Below are 22,903 nucleotides of genomic sequence, written 5' to 3'. Positions count from 1 at the left end.
TCCCCACTCATGTACCAACCTTTGGCTTCTGAATTACCAAACACTCCTAATTGCTCTCTGCCTCCAACCAAGTATATCTGGCTACTGACTTTGGCTTTATCCCTGGCTACACTTTTGCCTCACTCCTGTTTTGTTTCAACTATCTGCATACTGAACCCAACTTGTTTACTACTATGGGGACCAGCTACTGAACTCCAAGCCTGTTCCCAGGTTGTTACAAACTGCTTATCTTGAAAATCTTCTGAAAATATGACCTTAATGTACATTTAAGTTTTGTCTGTGCCATAATAAATGGCATTTTGTTAAGCACATTTCAATGGGTAACCTGTGCCCACCTCTGTCAGGGCACATTCTGTAAATGGTCAAGTATAAATCAAGATGTTTTCACCCATAAATACCATTAGAAAAAGAAATCTGTTTATACTTTTAAGTCACACCAGTAGATTGTGCCGTGTCCTTGCATAAAGTGTGTAAAATTGTTTTTGACTTTTTAAAAAAAAAATGTTTTAGGATTTACACACCATGGATGAATTTATTCATATTCATTCTATTGACATTTCTATTGATTACTGTTTGACTGTTAATAGTGAGGGATGCATTTTGTGCCCTTGGTTTACACTTGAATCAAAGCAGGTTACCTGTATTTTTAGAGTAAAAATAGGTACCTCAATTTATATTCGTGTATATACAGTACTTGTTTTTCCTCCCTCTCTGTCACTCTATTTTTTCAGGACTTCTAGGCTTCAGGACCATGTGACTGTTGTCTGTATAAAGCAAAATTGCTCAAATAGGATCCCCATTTTTTTACCTTTACCTCATAAGTATCTTTAACCCAACTTTGCTAATGTTGTTCCCTGTATGTTGAAGCATGAAAAAACTCCCCTCCAATACATCTAACTTTAATCATGACAATCATCTGTTACAAAATCTGTTTGTGAATTGGCAACTCCTTAACCACAGCTTGATATGTTGCATTCGAACATAGCTTATTTATGGCACAATTCCATCCTCCCATAGTCATTGGATCTAATAGATCCCTCAACCTTGAATAGGTTGCTACCATGTGTATTTTTGTAACTGTAAAGCAGTGATCTCTGTGATCTGAAGGATGATTCTTTAAAGCTGTGATCACATGGCAGAATTTTGAGAAGAATTGTTTGTCATAGCTTTTTTCATGCCAACTGCATGGAACTCTTCTATGTTATCAGCAACTTATTTGGTATCAGAAGAATGCTGTTCCAGTTTTGAACGTTGCTTTCAGTGTTTTCTTGAGTAAACGATTCACTCTTGTTCACCTACATATAGTTATCACCTGCCTATATACAGTTATTAGCTTGTGCATGTCTGTTAGAAGGGTTTTTGGATCATATAGTGGCTGTGGAGCATGTTGTGTAGACATGAGTACAAAACAGTAGGACTTGTACATAAAATCCAATATTTTTTCCAGCGTATTTTCAGTGGTTTTCCTTGTAACCAAAATTATTTTGAAACATTTTTCAACGGTTTTTGCCAAGGCAATGCAATGTATTAGCGGTGTAGTTACTGTTTCTCTTGGTTTCAGTTCAAGAATCAGTAGAAATGCTCCAGCATGTAGATGTAAAACTTTCTAGTTTAAGAGGGAATTATATTGTTCACATTAACAAATTGACCTATTGAAATTAACTTCTGGTTCTAATCTTTGAAGCCAGTTTCTTTTATTATTGAGAAAGGTCTGATATGTCCTGATGCACGTTTTTTCAATTTCATCTTTAAGTTTGTTGGTTATTGATGGTTGAATGGTATTGTTTCCAATATTGGTTAGTGTATGGTTTGGTTTGTCTGTGGTACACATACAAATACATGTCCAATAAAGGTTATTACCAAAAGATAAATTAGGGACTACTAAGTTCTAATGCAGTCGTTATTCAATTCAGGTTTCTTTTTTACCTTCTTTCAAAGTACAGCACAATTATTGGTTCCATGGTATGACTTCACTTTCAATGGTGAATCACACTGCACTCACAAACACCAACAGTCTATGCATCAATCTGTACAGAAATAAATGTTTCCACTACCAAAATGAATGTCATATCCAGTAGCCCGACCAGTGCGGAGCATGTAACAATTTAACACATGCTGCTTGAACACTCTGCACATGCTATCTATTAAATTTAAATATCACCACCATAGTACTAACATCAACCTTACTACAATACCTGCAGTACTACTACAACCTCCCCCCAGCGATCCCTTCAGATTTATTGAAGAGGCCAAACAATTCTACACTCTACTGCTGTAACGAAGGCTAAATTGTGTCCATTACTGGGGGATTTCTGTCTTTATCACCATCTCCGTGCAAACCTGGAGATATTAGCAATGAAATACATCAAGTTATGAAAAAAGTTGACAGGGACATATTTAGGAAATAAAACAATTTTTGTTTGAATGGATTGGGTATTTGAACTTTAATATTTTAATGCTCTCTTTGACCCTGTTGGAAAACTTTACCTAAGATATAATCTAAATGATAGCTGTCAAGACAATGAAAGGGGGAAAATCTCTCAGAGTGACAACGGCACAAAAAAACCATGGAAGAGTTCATACCTCTTCTTCACTCAATGCAAACTAAAGAGATGCTGGAAAACTTTTCCCTTTACTGGCTATATTATCTCTGCTTCTACGAATGTTTGCAAGGAATATAATTAACAACCCTAAAATATTTTTCTTTTGAAAGAAAAACCATGCGCCTGTCAAAAACTGGCATTTCTACTTTGAAAAATCTGTGTTTACTGCAAGCTTGTAATAAACATGAACTAATTTAATTAATTCAGTCCTTCGTTGTCAACCGAGATTTACTGTAAACCTGGGATCAGTTAAGTATTCTTTTCAGTGTATTTAACTTTCCAGCGATTCTTTTATCACGTCAAGGAGAAGTCTCTCGAGGCTTGAAAGCAGCTGCCCTTGCTTGATGCCTGCCTTCCAGTCAGCACTAGGGATATATAAAAGACCTCAGGACATCACAGCATTATGGAATAGCAATCTGCCACATGTGTTGTTTTCCGAATGCAAGTTTTTGCATTTTATTACTAAAAGCGAAGCACTGATTCTCTTAAAGCAACAATGAAGAAACATGTCTCTAGAGTCTTCATCAATGCCTTTCATCATTATTTTCTTCAATACAGCATGCTATGAAAGTGGAATACAAAATATATTAAAAATATTTCTGTTAACTTACACATCTTTGTGGAGGAATGTAAATAGGATTCTTGTTTTTATTCTCATCTCCACCGATCTCACATCATTAGTGATCATACCAAGTATGAACAGGTGCATTCGCTAACTGCTAACCTAAAACTTATCCTAATGTTAGTTGTAACCCTGTGGCTACCACATCTTGGTAAGTACAAGACAAAAAAGGATTACTGATTGGGAAATTTTCAAAAAATCCTGCACCAAAAATGGTTTGTTTGCACAAAAGGTTGTGAGGCCATTGAGAAAGTGGTTTCCTATCATCATGGTGCAGTGGAACACTAGGAAACCACTTTCTCAATGGCCCCACAATTTTCGGTGGAACAAACCCTTATTGCACCATTTTTGGTAAAGGATATTTTGAAAATATTCCAATCAGTAATGCTTTTTTGTTTTGTACTTAAAATGTGATAGAATTAACAAAGCCCTCTCAATATAATTGAAACAAATGAAAGCAGATAGAAAGGCTGTTTTTGCAGGCAATTAGCCGGTGTTGTGATGCAACTTAAATTGATATTCTTTTCAAATGTTTCATCTTTTTGAATATCTATCTATCTATCTATCTATCTATCTATCTATCTATCTATCTATCTATCTATCTATCATTGCCTAATTTTATCCTGACTATGAGGGAGAGAAAGATTGTCAGAAGGCAAGACAGGGATGAGTATGCCATGATATGTTGGCCTGAAGGGTAAACCCTACTCGTAAAATTGCCAAATATATTTTGCTGTGCTTTGAAGGCTGTGCTAATTATAGTGGTCCTGCTTTTTGAAATCACCTTTCATGTTCTCTTGTGCACAGTACTACATGGTGACCATCTCTGAACCATTGGGATATGTTTACTTGGTATTGTTGTGATGGATACGTTTCTGGTACTATGGATATTTTTATTGTAAAAACAAACAGAATATAATGCAACATAACGTATCACAATATTTACAATATTCTGTACAAGAGACTTCTAGAATAAATTCAAATCAAAGTCCTGTCATTCTTGGCTGTAATAAAGAAAAAGTTAAAGCAAAGTCCAAATGTTTTCCTGGAAACAGAATTCTGAAATTTACATCATTCCACAATTTAGCATCTTTTTTGGATTTCCTGATCTCTATTGATTTTATCCATCTTAGCTCAGAAATAAGGAAATCTATCACCTTAACCAGAAACAAACAATTCATTGCACATGGCTACCCTGTTCCTTGCATGCCAGTCATAATACTTCGCCATGGATATTATGATTTAGATTGTTTTTTGGTCTAGATTGTGAATTGCCGGTTTGACCCCATACATTTCGTCTGAGTAGTTCAAATGTTTCAGCCTCTGAATTTTAAGTCTGGCCGCCACTCTTTCTCATACCTGACAACTCCCCCGACAATCCACCATAAAACGCTCCATAGACTCTTCTGGGGGGGCAACATAAAGAACAATTTCTATCAGATGAAAATTTTACATTACCCCTAACAAACATTTTACTGTTCATGGACAACCAGGTGACATCAAACACCTTTGCAAGCAATCCACAGCCGTTTTACATTTACATCTACAGATATTTTACATTTTCCTGGAAAGCCAATGTGACACAATCTCTGGGTGCAAGTGGGGAACAGAAAAAGGACCTGCAAATACCATGATATAACTATTTTTTTGAGCTGTTCTCAAACTACAACTTCTCTATTCCCAATTTCCTCAGAGAATTCAGACCTGAGCACAGATAAAGTGGAAGGTGAGAATGAGACCATCTTCCCCTCTTTGGACCAGTTCCCCTTAACCAGCGTTCTGCAACAGGCTTTATCCAAGCTCTGAAGCAGCTTACCCACAATGCACAGACATTGGTGTCCAGGCTCCCAAATTTTACTTTTAGGAACAAAAAATAGCCCAGGATTTACCATGCCCAACCCACCTCTTTTTATTTGGTTTAACCTGTTCCTCCCCAAAAGCTGGAAAAACAAACAGCCTAACTGATAGCAGTTCAGGCAAAGGGAAATATAGGGACCAGGTAGGCCTTTAACATCGTAACATCACTTATAATTTAACCTTGCCACTCTTTTAGGGCAATCGGCCATTTTACTGTATTATGTAACTAGTTTTATCACTAATATTATGTAAGTACATAAGATGTTATGCTACTAAAATTAATGAAGTGAGCTGTAAGTTATCAATTATGTTTTGTATGTATGTATAAATTAGCTTCACTGAGATGTCTTTTTCATATATACCATTTATCTTTCTGCTTTTTCCCCTTTACCCTCTCCTTCCCCCTTTTTCTATATTCTTCAATACACATAATGCATAATATACATATACTTGCCAGTTCCATATAATACACTCACTCCAGGCTTGAGAAACATTATCCATTTATCCCAACCCATTCTTATGTTCCCTGGGCAACTTCTATCTGACAGTCCCTCCCACCGGCCAGTTTATGGGGACGGGAGCATCCTACGATCCCTGCTCACCCACTCCCCGTAGGTGAAGCATCCTCTGATGCTCACCAACTGCGCTCTGCGGCATCCTTACCAGGGACTCGGCGGATCAGCAGCAGCGGAGTCGTTCCGATGGGCGGGATGGGTACGTTCGCATTACATACACGGCTCCTGGCAGTGGACCTGCCTCCTGGTTGGCATGCACAGGCTTCCCCCTATGCCTGATGCATGCAGTTGTGGGTAGAATCCCGGAACGCCACCTCCAACGTGTATTTTAGGGGGGTTCTGAGATTTCCCACGAGCTGTCTACCCTCTATCAGTCGCTGCTTGCTCTGCACATTCAACATAGGTTTAGACACTTTCTTGCTACAGGTAAACTTACTTAAATGGGACCTAACCTTTTTTATTCTTCTTAATTGAAGCGTTGGATTATTGTTTTATTTATACCGGTGTTTTCATCCTATATTAAATTTTCTCTTACTCCCACAATATTTTAGTGGTTGGAACCTAAAATACACACAGGAATACTAATCTCGGACTCAAAAAATGTAAGCTTTTATTCAACCCTGTCACAGATCCCTGTAGGACAAGGGTATCTGTGCCCCCTTCAGTGTCACCCACCTTATATTCCCCTGCTGCCAGCACCAGCTCTGCTAAGGGATCACCTCCTCAGCCCACTTCCTGGTGTAGGTCATGTGACTCCCAGTCAGCTGCTCCATTACCTCAGAGGAATAGAGTGTTCTGCAGACACGCTCCCCCTGCTGGTGGAGGTGATAACACCACCAACCTCTTGTCCCCAGGACCCCCTCTGGTGGTAGGATAGGATCCAAGCAGGTCACATGGCTTCTATCAATCACATGACCTTCCCTTAAAATTAAGTAACTGGCAACAGGAAGTTTCCTGAACAAGGCATTCCTTTGGCTCTGCTTCCAGGTTCCTGTTGTTTGATTCTCTTGTTGCTGATTGATTGTGTATCGACCTTCGCTTGACCTTGACTACTCCTGATTGCTGCCTGCCCTGACTATTGGCCTAACTTTGATTACTCCTGATCGCTGCCTGCCCTGACCTCTGGCTTGTCTGACCACTCTTTTACCCTCGTTCTGGCACCACGCCTTGCTCCTGCCTGTGAGTTATCTATACTCACCATATTATGATTATTTATACAGACATTTATCTATACTCACCCTATAATGATCTGGACAACCTTGTCTCCATCTCTTCTTCTTTCTGTTTTGAATACAAATGGTTTATGCATTTACTAAGGGTGATACCTGATAACCATATTATCTGAAACTGTTATTGTGCTTATTATGCTTGTTTGTAGACCTAAATGTTCTAATTGTTTGTATATGTCTATATTATAACATATTTTTGATTCAAATATCTCTATGTTCTATAATATATTTAGACCACATGCAGTACCCGAGTACAATTCTGCTATGGCAAAGCTACCCCTGAAGAAGCACTTATTGGGCAAAACGTGTTGGGTCCTCAAGCTGTGCGTAGAATACTACGCTTGTTACGCTACTTGCGGTAGATACACATTTTATTGTGTGTGTTCACATTAGGTTCTGTATTGTCTACTGCCAACATGACTGGCCCTTGAACTAGATTGAATACAATCTGCATCTATGATCCTACATTGTATGCCTTTAATATATGTATTCTATGAGAATTTATCACTGAATACAAAATACAATACAAAAAAAAAACGCTGCCTCAAATTTTTCTTATATATTTTTAAGAAGGTTAAGTAAGAGATGCAAATATTCTATAGTGACCAGGAATCTTGAAAGTACTGAACATCTTTTGTACTGTACTTTTTTTGCACTGTATTCACATTTTATGTTTAAACATGCAGCAATTTTTAATTAGTATTTATTTTTTACAGCTCCAGCAGAGGAAAGAGGATGATAACATGGGTATTTATAACCAAAAACTGCTTCAAAAACTGTAGATGACATAGAGAACTGCCTTCAGGACAGAAAGCTCATCAAAAATTGTTGAGAGCATTTCTACAGTCTAATCGGACAGCTGAAGTGGAGACTAAAGTTCATGCTATGCCAGCACATTCCATGGCCATGATCAGCCCAGCCAAAGTGACTTTGAGACTAAGCACTGCTATATGTAAAAGAGGAATTGGAAATTAGTAATTTGCAGAGTATGCTGATGCTGAAATTATTCATATTAGTCCTGTTCTTCCAGTAACATTAAGGAGACCTATCTGGCAGCACTTCCCTGCTTCCACATACTTAGCAGCTCTGCCTGTGGCATCTCAACTTCTTTCATAGCCCAATGAATTACACTCTGACCAATACTACCCTGGTGGCCTTCCTATTTTCTGAAGCCCCCTAACAGTCCTTTCTTTCTCCTCTGGGGTCTACATTATAACACCACCCTCCTTTTCTCCATATTCTACATATGAAGAAAGGCACCCTGGAAAAAGGCATTTATATGGGCCATGGGTTCATTTTATCTGTTGTATTTTTTTTCTAACAAAAAAAAAACACACACAAATAAATAGTGGCATAATATTCAACCTGAAGTGCCAGAGAAATCCCGCATTTCTGCACAACCTACATTACATCACAAAAAAACACAGGAAAGATAACTGAAAGATAACTGCACAATGTCTGACATGCAGTGACAAAAATGACGCCACACATCTTATACCACCACCAAACAATGCTATGTACAAAAATACTGCAGGTGTAGGGGAGTGGAAAAGTAATTACAGAGGGGAAAATAATAAAAACGCCAGAAGCCCATTGAAAGGACAAAAATGTCTAGAGTGTCTTTTTTTGCAGATAGAAGAAAGTCTGACCTAGAGAGTACGTGGAGCGAATAATAAATTCTTCTATTCTTCTCCAAACAAAATGTCAAACTCATCATAGTCTGACATTTGGTGTTGCAGCTCATGAAAAGAATCTGCCTTGCTGACAGCAAATAGGCCATAAAAGAAAACCAGTCATTACAATTTTTGTTTTTTTAACTTCATAACTTACAACATAATGCTGCAAACCTATGGTGTCTTGTTACTGTGTATAATATGATTGCACAGCAGCAAGGATTCAGGTAGTAAAACACCAAATGATTTCATATGAAATGGGGAAGAAGATGCTAATCAGATTCTACCAATCAATTAGAGTCACATACCCTGATAGTATTGCTAAAATGAATAAATAAAGGAAGAGCGAAAGCCAGAGTATTTGTTTGCTGTGGCAGTGTATTGAAAATATATAATATACAAGTGTATTCCTTAGTCTTAGGATAAAAAATACAGTGAAATAGTTAATAATTGGCATACAATACAAATAATAGGTCCTAGGTGACCTTTTAGCTATACATACCCTTACTAACAACATACCCTTTTGGACTTAAGAGGAAGACAGTAGGGGTTTTGGTGGCAAAAAAATGCAAATAACTATATTTATACCACATATAGTGAAAATGCAAAACAATGTTGCAAACAATCAACACGTTAACAAAAACAAATATCCTATAAGTCCACTAAAAAAATAAAGTTTTTCGGAGTATCTAGACAAATGATTTATCTGATAAATAATCTTTGGTTGCAAAGTTCATAGAGTATCATTATCCAAAGGGAAATGAGTCTCGGAACAATCCCGACGTGTTTCGCCCACTTGGGCTTCCTCGGGGGAAGATGAGACATATATGAAGACTAGTGAAGATTTATATAAAACAACAGTAAATAGTAAATATTAAATACTTATTAGCATCCAAGAGTAAAGTAAGTACATTGGTGTCAGTATGATAAAATAATGCAAAAATCATGTAAGTTGGTTGAGTGTACATTTTAATAGAAGTAAATGTAAATATAAAATGTCATATATTTACTTACCAAGAGAGTTAGAGACTTACAATACCTCTATGACATGGGTTTTGACAGTACATATATGACAAAGCTTCATGTCTATATGAGGGAAATATTCAATAAGGGGAACATCAATGTACATAATCTACAAAATCTTATCAAAAGAGTTTAAGGTTATCATTATGGAACCAAAATGAAGTTTTACATGGAAAGTGGTATTGCACAGCCTACAAGATCCCCAGCTTATCTTTTAGCTGTGCAAAGATATACCTTTATTATCATACCCTGCACTTTCTCTGAGGCTGTGCTCAGCTGAAGGGTATTTCAGGAAATGTGAGCAGCTAATGAGCAGAGTAGTTCCTAGTTCCAACCTTGTCCTGGTACTGGCTGCTAGCTGTATTTATACCTCCCTGATTCCAGGCTCTAGTTGCTAAATCCTCAGTGCATTTCTTGCCTCTCTGCCAGATAGTCGTGTGTTTGACCTTGGCCTGTTACCTGACTTTGTTTTATCAGCTATCTGTCCAGACCTTGGCCTGTTACCTGACCTTCGCTTTGTCTGCCGCCTGCTCTGTTCATCAGTCCCCCTGGATTATACTTTCTGCTGTCAGCTGTCCCTGATCTGCGCTGTCCCTACACCAAAGCCCTCTGTCCCGCTCACCCCTGGTAGGGAGAGCCTGGTGGCTGCGACCTGGTGTTCTCCCACAGCAAAGCAGTCCGGTAGCCATTAGGGTCACCGGCCCATCATCCCTTGCGGGATGCTCTGGTGAAAACGGGGAAACATTTAGACTCCGCGCCCCCAGTTAATCCTGTGTCACCCGCCAGGGGGTGCAACCATAACAGCACTATATTTTGGGTCAAGGACACCTGCTACACTGTTCTTGCTGGGATATGCTGTCAGGGCTGAGACACATACATATTTTTCTGTAAGACACTGGCCGGTCTACTTTTACTAGTATTGCCATCAACACCACACACTTTATACGTCTAGACAGCCACTGACTTTCTCACAGAGCTTTTCTCCCACTGACACATGCCTTCTTGAAGCCATGGTAGATTAAATTTGCTCAAGGGAGGCTTGCTTTTCAGGAATAGTCACATCCTTCAAATAGGTATATATCTGTCATAGTTGTTGCAACCTATGCCCATCAACCTGTGGGCCATGCTTTTTGTACAACAAAGAGCTCAAAATTGCTCAGAAATCCAAAATCAGAATCTAAAATCACATTTAGCCCACTGGCTGTCAAATTGCTTCAGCTTGAAATGATACAAGGGCCCCTGCCTGTTTTGGTGTTGGTGTTTTTAGTTCAAGAAGATGACCTCAAAGTTTATTCAGCGAATGGTCTAATCAGGGATCTTGTCAATGAGGACAGACAGGCCTGGACACACACACAGCCCTACACTTGTTTAGGGAGCCTTTCAATGCTGAACCAGACTAGGCTAACTTGCAGAAGTTATCTCACTTGCTCTTTCTACCTGATGGAGACAAAAAAATGAATTGACTATAGGTGATTTAAAGTAATACATTCAAGGAATACTGAGTCCTCTGCAGCACTTAGTATTTTCATCTGGCTGCCAGTCCTAGTATCTGAGTAGAATTTTTGTACCTACACTGGGGTCACTCAGATACCACACCACATACACATATACTGTGGATAGGCTAAACAGTGTTTCCCAAACCTCAGGTTACAGGTTTTATCATCAAGACTTCATAAGAGGAGAGGGTTGGCGGGCACCTAGTATTATATGAGCCAGAGCATTAATAGAGCATTATCAGAACCTTATCGCAAGGCCACCACAAAATCAGTAAATAATTAGCCATTAACCTAAACATTATTATGTAAGCAAGTCAAAGTGAAAAAAAAACTACTATATCAATAGTACTTCCATTTTACTGAATGCCTCATTTTAAAAAAAAGGTTATTTTAGCCTTACTGATCTTGTGCACTACAGCTTACGGTACTTTAACTATTATGTAAGCCTAAAGAACAAGACATCTAATAAGCATTTTATTGTCTTATTGTAAATATAGAAATCATTTTATTTTATGATGATACCTTTTAGCCACCAGTCTGTTAACCTGTCAAGGTTTATAAAGAAGTAAATGTATATTTTAGATATGGTTTAAGGTCATTTTTTATTTTTTGAAATTAGCCTGCAGTGGAGTTTTTTTACATACTGTAATAACTTACTCTGGTAAGTTGTCGTTTGAAAATGAACCAGTACGCTATCTGTTGAAACAATTAAGTGCTGTTCTGTAAGACAAATGATATTATTCTGCCATGCCCCCCACTGTATTCAATAACCTTCAGGCAGAAGGGAGAAGTAGGAATTAGCAGCAATACAAACAAATAATGCAGAATCTCATTTGTTCAAGACCAAAGGGCTAACCGAATGCTGAGTGTATGTGCTGCATTTAAATTTGATTTTTATTAATTTAAAAAAACTGTTTACATACCTTTAGATTAAATATAGTTCTATTATAACAATATAATATTAAAAATAAATTAAAATATAATACTGTATAATAGACTAATACTGTATATTAGAATATTAATGCAGTAATATACTGAATATATATATATATATATATATATATATATATATATATATATATATATATATATGCTGCTTATTTTCTTTCATTTCGTATTTAAAGCACAAGGCTTTTAAAGTTAACTTGTAGTAATTACCGGAAGCCACTATTGTGTGACTTCCAGCCATATACTAATCTTGGGTACCTAAAGATTCCCTGAATGGTATATCTGCCCTTCTATAAGTATTACCATTCTACTATGGTGGGATGTTTCCCAATCAGGCATATATCAAGAGGATATAAGGTTTTTTGTATGTGAATATTGAATAATGAATTCCACCTCAAATTCACCAAAAATCCAGTATTTCTCCACGCCATTATCGTTCTTTGCCACCAGTCAGTCAACACCATTTTCTTCAGGCAACACCCATGGAAGAGTTTTCCTCCAGGGGAAAAATCATTCACCTAGATATAAACTTGTTAACCTGGGATCTCTGCGGTAGCTTTTTTGTTTTTGTGTGATTGTGCAAGTTTGACTCAGATAAAGCTGCGTACACACGGCAAATTTTTCTCGCCCGATAATCGGTATCGGCCAATTATCGGGCGAAAATCTGCCGTGTGTACAGTCGGTCGTCGTCCATCGTCCGACGACCGTCCTGGCGGATCCATGGACGATGGACGACGACCGATCCTAATGAAAGGGAAGGGGAGAGCGCGCAGCAGGGTGCCGCTCCGTCGCTCTCCCCCTCCCCTCTCCATAGAGCATGAACGGTGCTGTATGTACAGCATCGTTCATGCATCGTGCAGTCTTTTCTCGTTGGAAAGGATCGTGAAAGATCCTTTCCAACGAGAAAAATTGCACGTGTGTACGCAGCTTAAGACTCTTGTACTTGCTACAATGTTGTCCTATTGATATCTAAAGATAGGCAGACTGGGGAATGCCCTCTTGTACCACTATCACCCAATGATCTCCCAGGATGCATTTCCTAGCCTAAACATATTCACTCCCTTAAATTTCAAGGATTTTTATATAATAACATTATGTTTTGAAAAAATATTACAGTTTGGTATATTATAAAATGCCAGGAACTTGGACGCATCGACTTACATTGTTACTGAAAAGTCTGTAAAGTTTATGAAGTTTTCTTATGAAATAGAATAACATATATACGTACATACATAACATGCCTACTCAGACTAGCTATCTAAAAATAGTTTTTATATATTTTATGTTTTATTAATATTATTATTATTAAACAGGATTTATATAGCGCCAACATATTACGCAGCGCTGTACATTAAATAGGGATTGCAAATGACAGACTAATACAGACAGTGATACAGGAGGAGAGGACCCTGCCCCGAAGAGCTTACAATCTAGTAGTGTTTTAGAGATAAGTCATCAGCATTAATAAAGCAATCATAAAAAATGCTAAAGTTTATCTTCCTGATCTTACAAAATGTATAAATAATTACTAACAATATGCTGTAGAACCACCCAATGAGACTGTCCTATGGTGGCAAGCCATACACCCATTTGATTTAAGCACTGCTTACAGTCGAGCATGTGCTCCAGTACAATGTGGGGTGTTCATAATGGAGTGGAATGTATATAATGAATGAGATACTTTCCAGCTGTCGAAATCTCAGTGGCAACCCAGCAGTATGTTAATTTCTACTCTTGAACAGAGGAAAATACTGCAGCAAAAAGAGCTTTTTTGAATAAGTAATGAAGTTGTTATTTGTTCAGGCTCTGAAGTCTATATGGAGGTAGGGAGGTGTAGATATTTAAGTTTGCCTTGCTCTTCAATTAGCAGCAGGGGTAAGTATTCTAGCAATCATTTGCAACAATAAAAACAAGCACAGAAAAAAAGGCTGTACTAAGTTTATTACCAATACAATAGGATAGAGTTCTAATGACATTAGGAACTTGACTGCATGCCAAGTCCTTAAATGTGACAAAAAGTCTGCCTTTACAAAGTTTTCATAGTCTAACATTATCATCACATTCTTTAGTACAACATCTGTTCTTTTGGAAAAAGGAAAAAAAGAGAAAACATAAAACTTTTGTTTAAGTTGGTTTATTTCACAACAATTCATTGGCAATAGGAATTACCATTTTTTAGCTTTACATCATTTTCTGAGCACAGTAAGTAAACTAAATGGCTCAGATAAACCAAAGTACAGCATGGCCAGCTGTTTTTAGAGAAAACAAAGCAGACTCAATTTAGATCCTGCTGACTAACGTGTTTTGGAAAAGGCCACACAAATACATACTATATTACTGTTTTAACTTACATTTATTTAATACAGTTGCAAAAATATCATTATACCATATAATAAATCTAACAGTACACTTAGCCTACTACCCCTTTGTTCCACTTACTTGGAAACTGGATCATTAACATTTTAAGCTATGAACATACAGTGCATGGCAATGTGTACAGTTTCCAGACTGGAAGGCAAGAGTGAAGACCAGAGTGTACACCAGGACTACAGTGCACGTTTAGGCTGTTGCTCCACTCTTTATCATATCCGTTCTGTGCTACTAAATCAAGTAAAGCATAGTGCCATGTTCTATTAATCCACTTGAGAATGTGACTCCAGATCATGATACTGGGAACCAGTGATGTAGGTTTACCTATTCTATTTCTCATTGCTGCTGTACTGTATGTATCGTGCACCCCTGTATGTATCGTGCACCCCTTCACTTCAAATTTATCAAAAATTTTAAGTGGTGCAACTGGTGGCAGAAGACATAGTGTAGGCTGCCCCACCTTCTATTGAACCTGATTGAACCATATATCTATAGCTCTGCTGAAATATCCATTCAGTAATCAGAGGCTGAACTTGTGTATAGAATAGCCCGGGTAGCTATGGTTTAAAACAAATGTGCTTCAGCAATTCAGAGAAAAGCCACAGGTTTGCTTTAACCCCCCTAGCGGTAATCCTGTGTGTGACTCGGGGTGGATTTTACCTGCAAAATGCAGTAATCCCGAGTCACAATTGGGGTCGCCTAAAACTTACTCACTTACCTTGCTCCGTCGTCTTCCCCCGGCATCCTGTTGGTCCCCGCAGGTCCTGGGGACACGTCCTCCTCCTCCGATCTTCGGCCACAAACAGAGACGATCTCCGAGGTTTCCTGTGACGTTGGTGCATGCGTTGGTGCAGGCGGGAGCATTGGTGGGAAATTCAAAGCATTTTGTATTGAATTCAATTATTAATATACATATATATATATATATATATATATATATATTGTGAGATCGCCCGTAGCAACGGGGGGTGTTTCAGGCAGGAAACAGGGCCAGCAGGTTTTAAGTGCATCACGGATTTTTTTCACTTAACACTATTTCCACACAAAACAGGCAAAATAAAACAAACAGCAAAAATAAAGCCTGGCCACTTGGCCACTAACTCACTGTTAGTTCCCTTAACTAGCAATCCAGCCCAACCTAGTGCTGTGCAGGACTCTAAGGCCCTATCCATATATCTTTTGCAGCAAAGTCTGAGTCTTTACTCCCAGTTCCCAACTCACCAGCCAAGACAGAGCCACAGGAATAAGCAGACTGGGAGTATATATCCCCAGCCTAATTTCGAGGATGCATTTCGGGTGAGACAGTTACACCTGATCATACCCAGGCCTCTTTAACTCCCCCACCTGGCCAAGAACCTCATGGTCATTGAGTCTGGTACTTCAAACCCCACCTTCAGGTTAAAAGGAAAACTGACTAAACAGAAAAATACTCTGCGTATAACCTGTATCTGGGGCAAATGTACCTGTGCCTCCTGGTGCTTCCAGTGTCTTCTGTGTTCCCTGTGCTCGCAGTGGCTGTTTCCTGGTTCCCTGGCAGGTGATTCCTGGCGCGTTACCTGACCTCTCTTGCTTGCTGCCTGTCTCGACCCCAGCCTTCCTCGTCTATCCTTCCGCTTTGTGATTTGGTACCGTGTTTTGCCCACCTTGGTGTGCCCAAGGACAGCAAACTGGCAGTAACCAGCGGCACAACATCCTCACCATCAGGTTCCTGTCTTTCCATGTGTGACAATTACACACAGAGTTATATATTTCAAGTGTTTATTTCTTTTCAATTTGCTGATTATGATCTACAAATTATGAAAACCCAAAATTTAGTATCTCAGAAAATTATAAAATTACAGAAGACCATTGAAAAAAAAAAACAACAATTTTTAATACTGAAATGTTGCCCTACTGAAATGTATGTCCATGTATGCACTCAACACTTGGTTGGGGCTCCTTTGGTTGAATTACTGTTACCTGTGCACCATTTTCTGCCACATTTAGAGCACACATACAGCACCCTGTGAACAGCCAGTTTCTTTAGCAATTACCTTTTGTGGCCTACTGAACCAGATTAAAAGACCATTTAAAGGGTCAAGACACCTTTGTAGGTGTTTTGGGTTAATTAGCTGAGTGGTCACCATGAGACACAATGGGCCTGATTTATTAAAACTCTCCAAGACTGGAGAGAATACACTTTCATTTGTGAAGCTAGGTGATTCAGCAAACCTGGATCTGGTCCAGGATTCAAAACTTTTGCTAGCAAATAGCAAATGACTTTAAAGCAATCCATTCCAGGTTTGCTGGATCACCCAGTTTCACTGATGAAAGTGTATCCTCTCCAGTATTAGAGAGCTTTCATAAATCAGGCCCCATGAGTCTACCATATTTTTCACAATATTCTAATTTTAACCAGCAAAATGTAAATAATTTTAAGCTTGACAATCACACCCTGTGTGTAATAGATCAATATAAAATAATTACTATATTAAATTCACTTTTCAATGATATTCTAATTTATTGAGATGCATATGTATATAGCTTTGCAACCCCAGCTCTGTTCAGCATTAAAACATATATAGAAGTGCTGAAACAATAACTGGCAGTCTTTAGATTTGTGTAAACTAGCACTATAGTAACTTGTATCTTATTGAACTTTCAGTAAGGAAGTCATAACAAGGTAATTTTTTGCAGCTGTAGAGGGCTGAGTCAGAGCAAACCTGTTGCTGTCTTCTGAGTGGGCACAGCACAGTGAGACTGGCATATTGCTTTGTATAAGCAAGACAGGATGACCAGGCTTCTGTTGAGGAGTTGGCCATTGGCAGGCTTTGGCTGGCACTGGCACCCTAAATTGGTGACAGGGTAGAGCACATGCAGCAAAAAAAAAAAAAAAAAACTTTTGCAAACTGCTGGAATGAGTATGCGGCAGAGTGAATGTAGCAAATATGAAGTGATTCCCAGTGGCTGGCCTAATAATGGCTTTGCTCTCATTGTAAAACACAATGATCTTCAGCACATTGGGATTCAGCAATATGGGAATTTTTGAGATTTCCACTTGAAGTGCATTTTTTTAGACTAACATTCAAGTATAGAAATGGACCAGTGTTTTTAGGTGTAAAGTAACTTACTAATGCAATTTCTTTAAATACTGTTTAGCGGGGACAGGGTATTTCCATTCATCTTTAGGTGTAACATTGAACATTCACAAAACCCCTAAATAACATGAATGTGGGTTGTCTTAAAGCTGTGCATGTGAGTTTTTAGTGGATTAACCGTATCTTATCAGTGACCCCAATCTCTACCGTACACTTCACGTATAGTAACATTGTATATGGCCAATGCACAAGTCTGGTTTTCCTGTTCTATTATTGGAACAAAAGAAGATCTGTAATTTAGTGGTGGGGTAGGGACAATAGTTCATCATGCCAGAGCAAAGCAGTACAAGGCCTACAATTTTGTATGTGTTTCACCTACCAGGTGGAGGCACAGGTTTTAGTCTTCCTGGTGGTGGGAAGACATAAAACTGACAGGGACTTGGCCAGTGATGTTGCTCTGCCTGTTATCCTACTTTCTTCCACTCTCACTTTTTATTCTTTCTGCAGGACATAGTTCTGAAACCAGGCTGCAGCATAGAAGCCTCCTTAGGTTTCCTTCTGGTGGCAGGTCATAGCAGGAAGCATAGCAGAAACTTTTCTCAAACTCTGGAAGTTAGGAACAAATAATGGCTAAGGTGTCAAAAGGTTTCAATACTCCAACAACCGGTGGCTCAGATGCCAACTTATTGTACAGGTATTCATCTTGGCTTCAATCTACCAGGTCTTTTCCAATTCTGTAGAGGCATGTAGATACCTACATAAAAGTCTTGATACAGCAGAGTCACGTGAGAATAAGAATGGAAAGAGGGCTCTCCTCTCTAGTTGTGAGTTTCCACTTTGGGCTCTGTGCTCTGAAGTGTTCAGCTTCTCCACTGCCATAACACTTCTTTTTAGCTTGCTCATTTGCATTGTATTGGATCTCTTGGATTAATTGTCTTCTCCCTCTTGGCCAATTTAACCAGTTTTCTGAACATCGGTGACGGCAAATGCAACCCCACTTGAGTTTGCAATACTTGCGCCATCAACTTTTAGGTTTTGAGGAAGGCCTCTTAGAGGGGGAAATGTGACTGGGCTATATCCGAAACAACCTGAGTCAAGGCCTTTATAACAAATTTATTCATTTTTTTATTGGCAGGACGGTATGTTCCAGGTACATTGAAACTCCATTGCAGCACTAATAACTTTATGAGACTTGGTGGAAAACAGAGCCTTTTCTTCCTTGATCAGCTTAAAAAGTTTGGAAAATATTAGGGTGTCTCTCTGGTGCCTTACCCAAAGTTTAGATATTATTGAGTCAAGGTACCATGTTCCTTTTAGGACTTGAGTAATAAGGCTTTCTTGTAGCTTCTGGGTTCATCGGGTCTTTTTTATTTAGTAAAGGATCTTTTCTAGTGGTGTAGCTTGGCTTGCTTTTTTTTCTGATTTTGGATGATGTCTAAAGTGAATGCTGCAGACTATCTACAATCCTCTGTCCTTTGATAGTGTCTGGGACCTCCCACTTATCTAGTGCATAAATGATCTTATCTCTGTGTCAGTGTCATAGAACAAGAGGTATTGGAGACCATTCCTAAAATTTACAGGTCCTAGATGAACCAAGGTTATCACAAAACAGACTCTCAGACATGTCCCATAGTGGAGCCTAATCATAGTATATTTTTGTACGCCAAGTTTGACAAACCATAGGTTAGTTATGCTACTAGTCTTTGGACTTCATCACAGATTTTGATCGTGGACAGATTTCTGCAATCATGTTCACTAACATAATGGGCAACCCCTTTCATCTCAGATTGACAGGTACACCATCGTACACCATTGTACTACCACAACAAGCACATAACTTAAAGATAGCTCACATCAGCTGGTAACAGAGTCCCAAAGTCCTTTATAGAAAAGGTCAGCAAATAATCAACTGAGTCCAGTTGCTCAACAAGCAGCCATCAGATAAAAAAAAATATAACTCCTCAGCAGAGCTCACTCACATTCATGCTACTTGTTTACAGTTTCCTGATGCATTCTATATAAGACATAGCACATGTCTAACAGCACATCTGTGTCATTTATAGACAGACCTCCTTTCTGGCTGAAGCCACATTCTGGGGTGTACCTTTGTGGAATAGGAAGGCCCACCTAGTAGCTTCGTTCCTATTCCACAGCCCAGGAAAGAAATTAACCAATGGCACCCCTTGTTGGTTTGTTTGCTCGACACAAACATTTTGGGGTCATCTACTTCTGAAAAGCAATTTCAGTAAGCATGATTTATTAAGTTGTAATTGTAGACCAATAGTTTCATAGTATTCATAGTTTATTTATCAGAGCTCATACAAAATTATTTTGGAGTATTTGGAGGTATGTTGCAGCATTAAAATCCAAAACATTTTTTAGTAATATTAGACAGACTGAGGTCCAATGAAGTAAGAATAACTATAATATACCCCAATTAATGCTGGATCAACGTTGACAGAGCTCTGAAAACACTACTAGACATTGTACATCAAATGCATGGCACTTTATAGAAATCAGGCTGACCAGAACTCCTTGCAGGCAAGCAACATGCCTTTAGCAAACTTGATAGGCTTGGCTGGAGTCACTTATGATGATCAGCATGCGTCTACAACCTTGATGTAAAATCGCTGTGTGTGTACAGTAGCCCTCCATTATTTACCAGTCTACAAATCAACATAGCTGATAATTTGGAAATCTTTACAATGTTTATTCCTTCATATATATAAAAACACCTTTTTTCCCCCTGCTTCATTCCAAAAAATGAAGAATATTTCTAGTTGTTTTGGAATTTTTTGTAATCAATTACCTTCCTAAAAAGCTGTTATTTATGGTTTGTTGTAGTGCTAGGGGCAAGGTCAATAGTAGCCAACACAGTCACATAGGTGTATTGAGGTTAAATTAAGAATCGCAATGAAGGTGCGGAAAACATCCAGCCTGCATAAGAGCTGCACTACCAACACATGGGTCAGAACTCATTGGTTTGGTTACTGAGTCACCCCTGGATATTCCCTGTATCCTAAACTAATTCATCATTCTTCACTTTCCAATGATCAAGTAACAATGTCATCTTGGAATCTCAATTAAGTCTTTACCCTCCTGTAAGGAAGCCAAACGGCGAAATGCATAGAGAAAGAGAACTTGATTTTATTGCAATCTTCTGGATATCACTTACATACCTGCTCTTTTGTATTTTTACTGTATACAAACTTGTCACCAGTAGCATAGTTGAGCTATGTTTAATCTAGTATGTAAACCATACAAACTTTAAGTAAACTACTTTAGGTTCCAATAATGCTCTCTTCTGTCTGTTCTTAATCACTGCCTGAGATGTAGCACTTAGGTTTCCTGCAATATTTTTGAATTATGCATAGTCTGATATTTGGGTAAAAATATTGGTCAACTCCCGGGAAGGATGGCAATCTGTAGCACAGGGAGAAACACCACCTCATTTTACTCCACTTTTCAGGTATCCCCTTAAATCCATAAATCCATAGAGAGCTGTGGGATTATTCTGCAGGTAAGTCTCTTCAGCTGAGTTTACAGACTGTGCAATATGGTGTCTGATTGTGGGTGCTATATGGCAGAATTTTGGAGGATGCTAAACTACACCAAGACCCCCTTTTGTGCTGACACTGCAAACAACATGAAGTTAGTGATCAGGACCATGTATAATTTAAAATAGTGTAAAAAATACAGTGGTCAGGTTTGTAGCAGTCAAACTATGTAAAATACTGCATAATGTATTCATTTTGCCTGTAAGGTCTGTATAGTCAGTATGCTCCCTCCCTTTTATAACATGCATACAGTCTATAGAGAACAAAAGTCACTATGTAATTTGAAGAATTCATAAATTGGAACTTTGTAGCATGCAACATAGTGTATAAAGTGCAGCAGTCATGACTATGTAGAATATACGGTACATCAGTCAGCAGAATGTAATATACAACAGAGCATACAGTGCAGCAGGTATTTCATTAGTGTTCTATTTTGCACCTTAGAATTGTTGTTACACTGGTGGTTAGTGCTTAATGCACTTCTTTACATTGGTGGTCAGTACGCAGTGTACCTCCTTTATGTTAGTGGTCAACATACAGTTTGCACTGGTGGTCAGCAATCAATATTATTGCACTATAAGGCAGTGCACACCTTTATATTTGTTATCAGTGCCTTTCTTCATTAGTGGTCCGTGCAAAGTGACATTCTTAAATTTCTGGTCAGTGTCCCCCTTACACTGGTAACCAGTGCTTTCTTACATGTGCTCTTTCCCCTATTTATATTGGTGGTGAGTGTCTTACTTACATTTGCATTCAATGCCTAGTACCACCTCTAAATTGAGTGTTAGAGTACCACCTAGTACCACCTCTAAATTAGTGTTAGGTTGGAGCTCCAACCTTACCAATGGACTAGATGGGGAAAATATATAATAGGAAGGAAGCAGCATCACAATGCAAAGTAATGGTGGGTGGTTTGCAGCTTTTGGACCAAGGATAGACAGAACTATATTCAACTGTCCCAGTTCCACCGCAGGAGGTTGCCATCTTCTTTCTTCTTCTCTTCTTTGGGATCTTAGACCATCTTGATTGCCCAGGCCAGGATGATCATTATGTCAAAGCAGAAGCAGAGGAAAGGGGGAATAACAGGTATTTTTTTTACCTTTTTTCCCATTGCAATCAAGCAGGTAGGAGGGGTTATTGCAGAAGGGACATTGCCTCTCCCTTTCTGCAATGATGACCAGCTGACTGAGAATTTTTAAAACTAAACTTTAGTTCTGCTTTAAGATGCAGGTCATGTGTCCCAGGTGCTAGGCACTATCAATGTCCCTGTACTACTCTCTGTAGCAATTTTCTGCCCCTGTAGAATAAGTGTTTATATTTCTCAGGGAAATAACCATATATAACTATGATGTTACCTATAGCATTTTCTTTTATGTAAAAAATGTAATAACCAACCTGCCCGTGTTTTCTATAATCAGAGACAAAACTTAGGCTGGCTTCCTAAGCCGTACCCAGTTTAGATTACCCATGCCTCTTTTTGCCACCACATACCGCCATCCTTCGTGAATGTAGGATTTTGTTAAAAATAAAAGAATGCCTCCAGGAACATTGCCTAGCAGTTTTTTTAAATATGCTGTGCTGTTTCACAATACCACTTTATGCATTGACATACCTCCTAGACCCAGTCATAGCAGATGATATGCCCATATGCTGAATAGGTATTATCCTCAGCACGTTTAACTCTTACAAAGACACAGAAGATGAATCCAACTCCATTTTACTTCCAAGAAGTGCAGTAAATTATATACAATACAGTCTGACTGAAAACTAACCAACATGAGGGGACAGGGAGTGTCTAACAGAAACTGTACTAACTAGTCACAAATGGGATGGGGGTAAAAGAGGAACATACTAATACACATACATAATTAATACCAGGCTGCTGTGGCAGCACATTTGTTTTGCCCTTTTTGCAAGCCATCATGGTTATCTG

This window comes from Pyxicephalus adspersus, chromosome 5 (assembly GCF_032062135.1).
Source record: "Pyxicephalus adspersus chromosome 5, UCB_Pads_2.0, whole genome shotgun sequence".
NCBI classification, from domain to species: Eukaryota; Metazoa; Chordata; class Amphibia; order Anura; family Pyxicephalidae; genus Pyxicephalus; species Pyxicephalus adspersus.
This window is presented reverse-complemented; position numbering follows the sequence as displayed.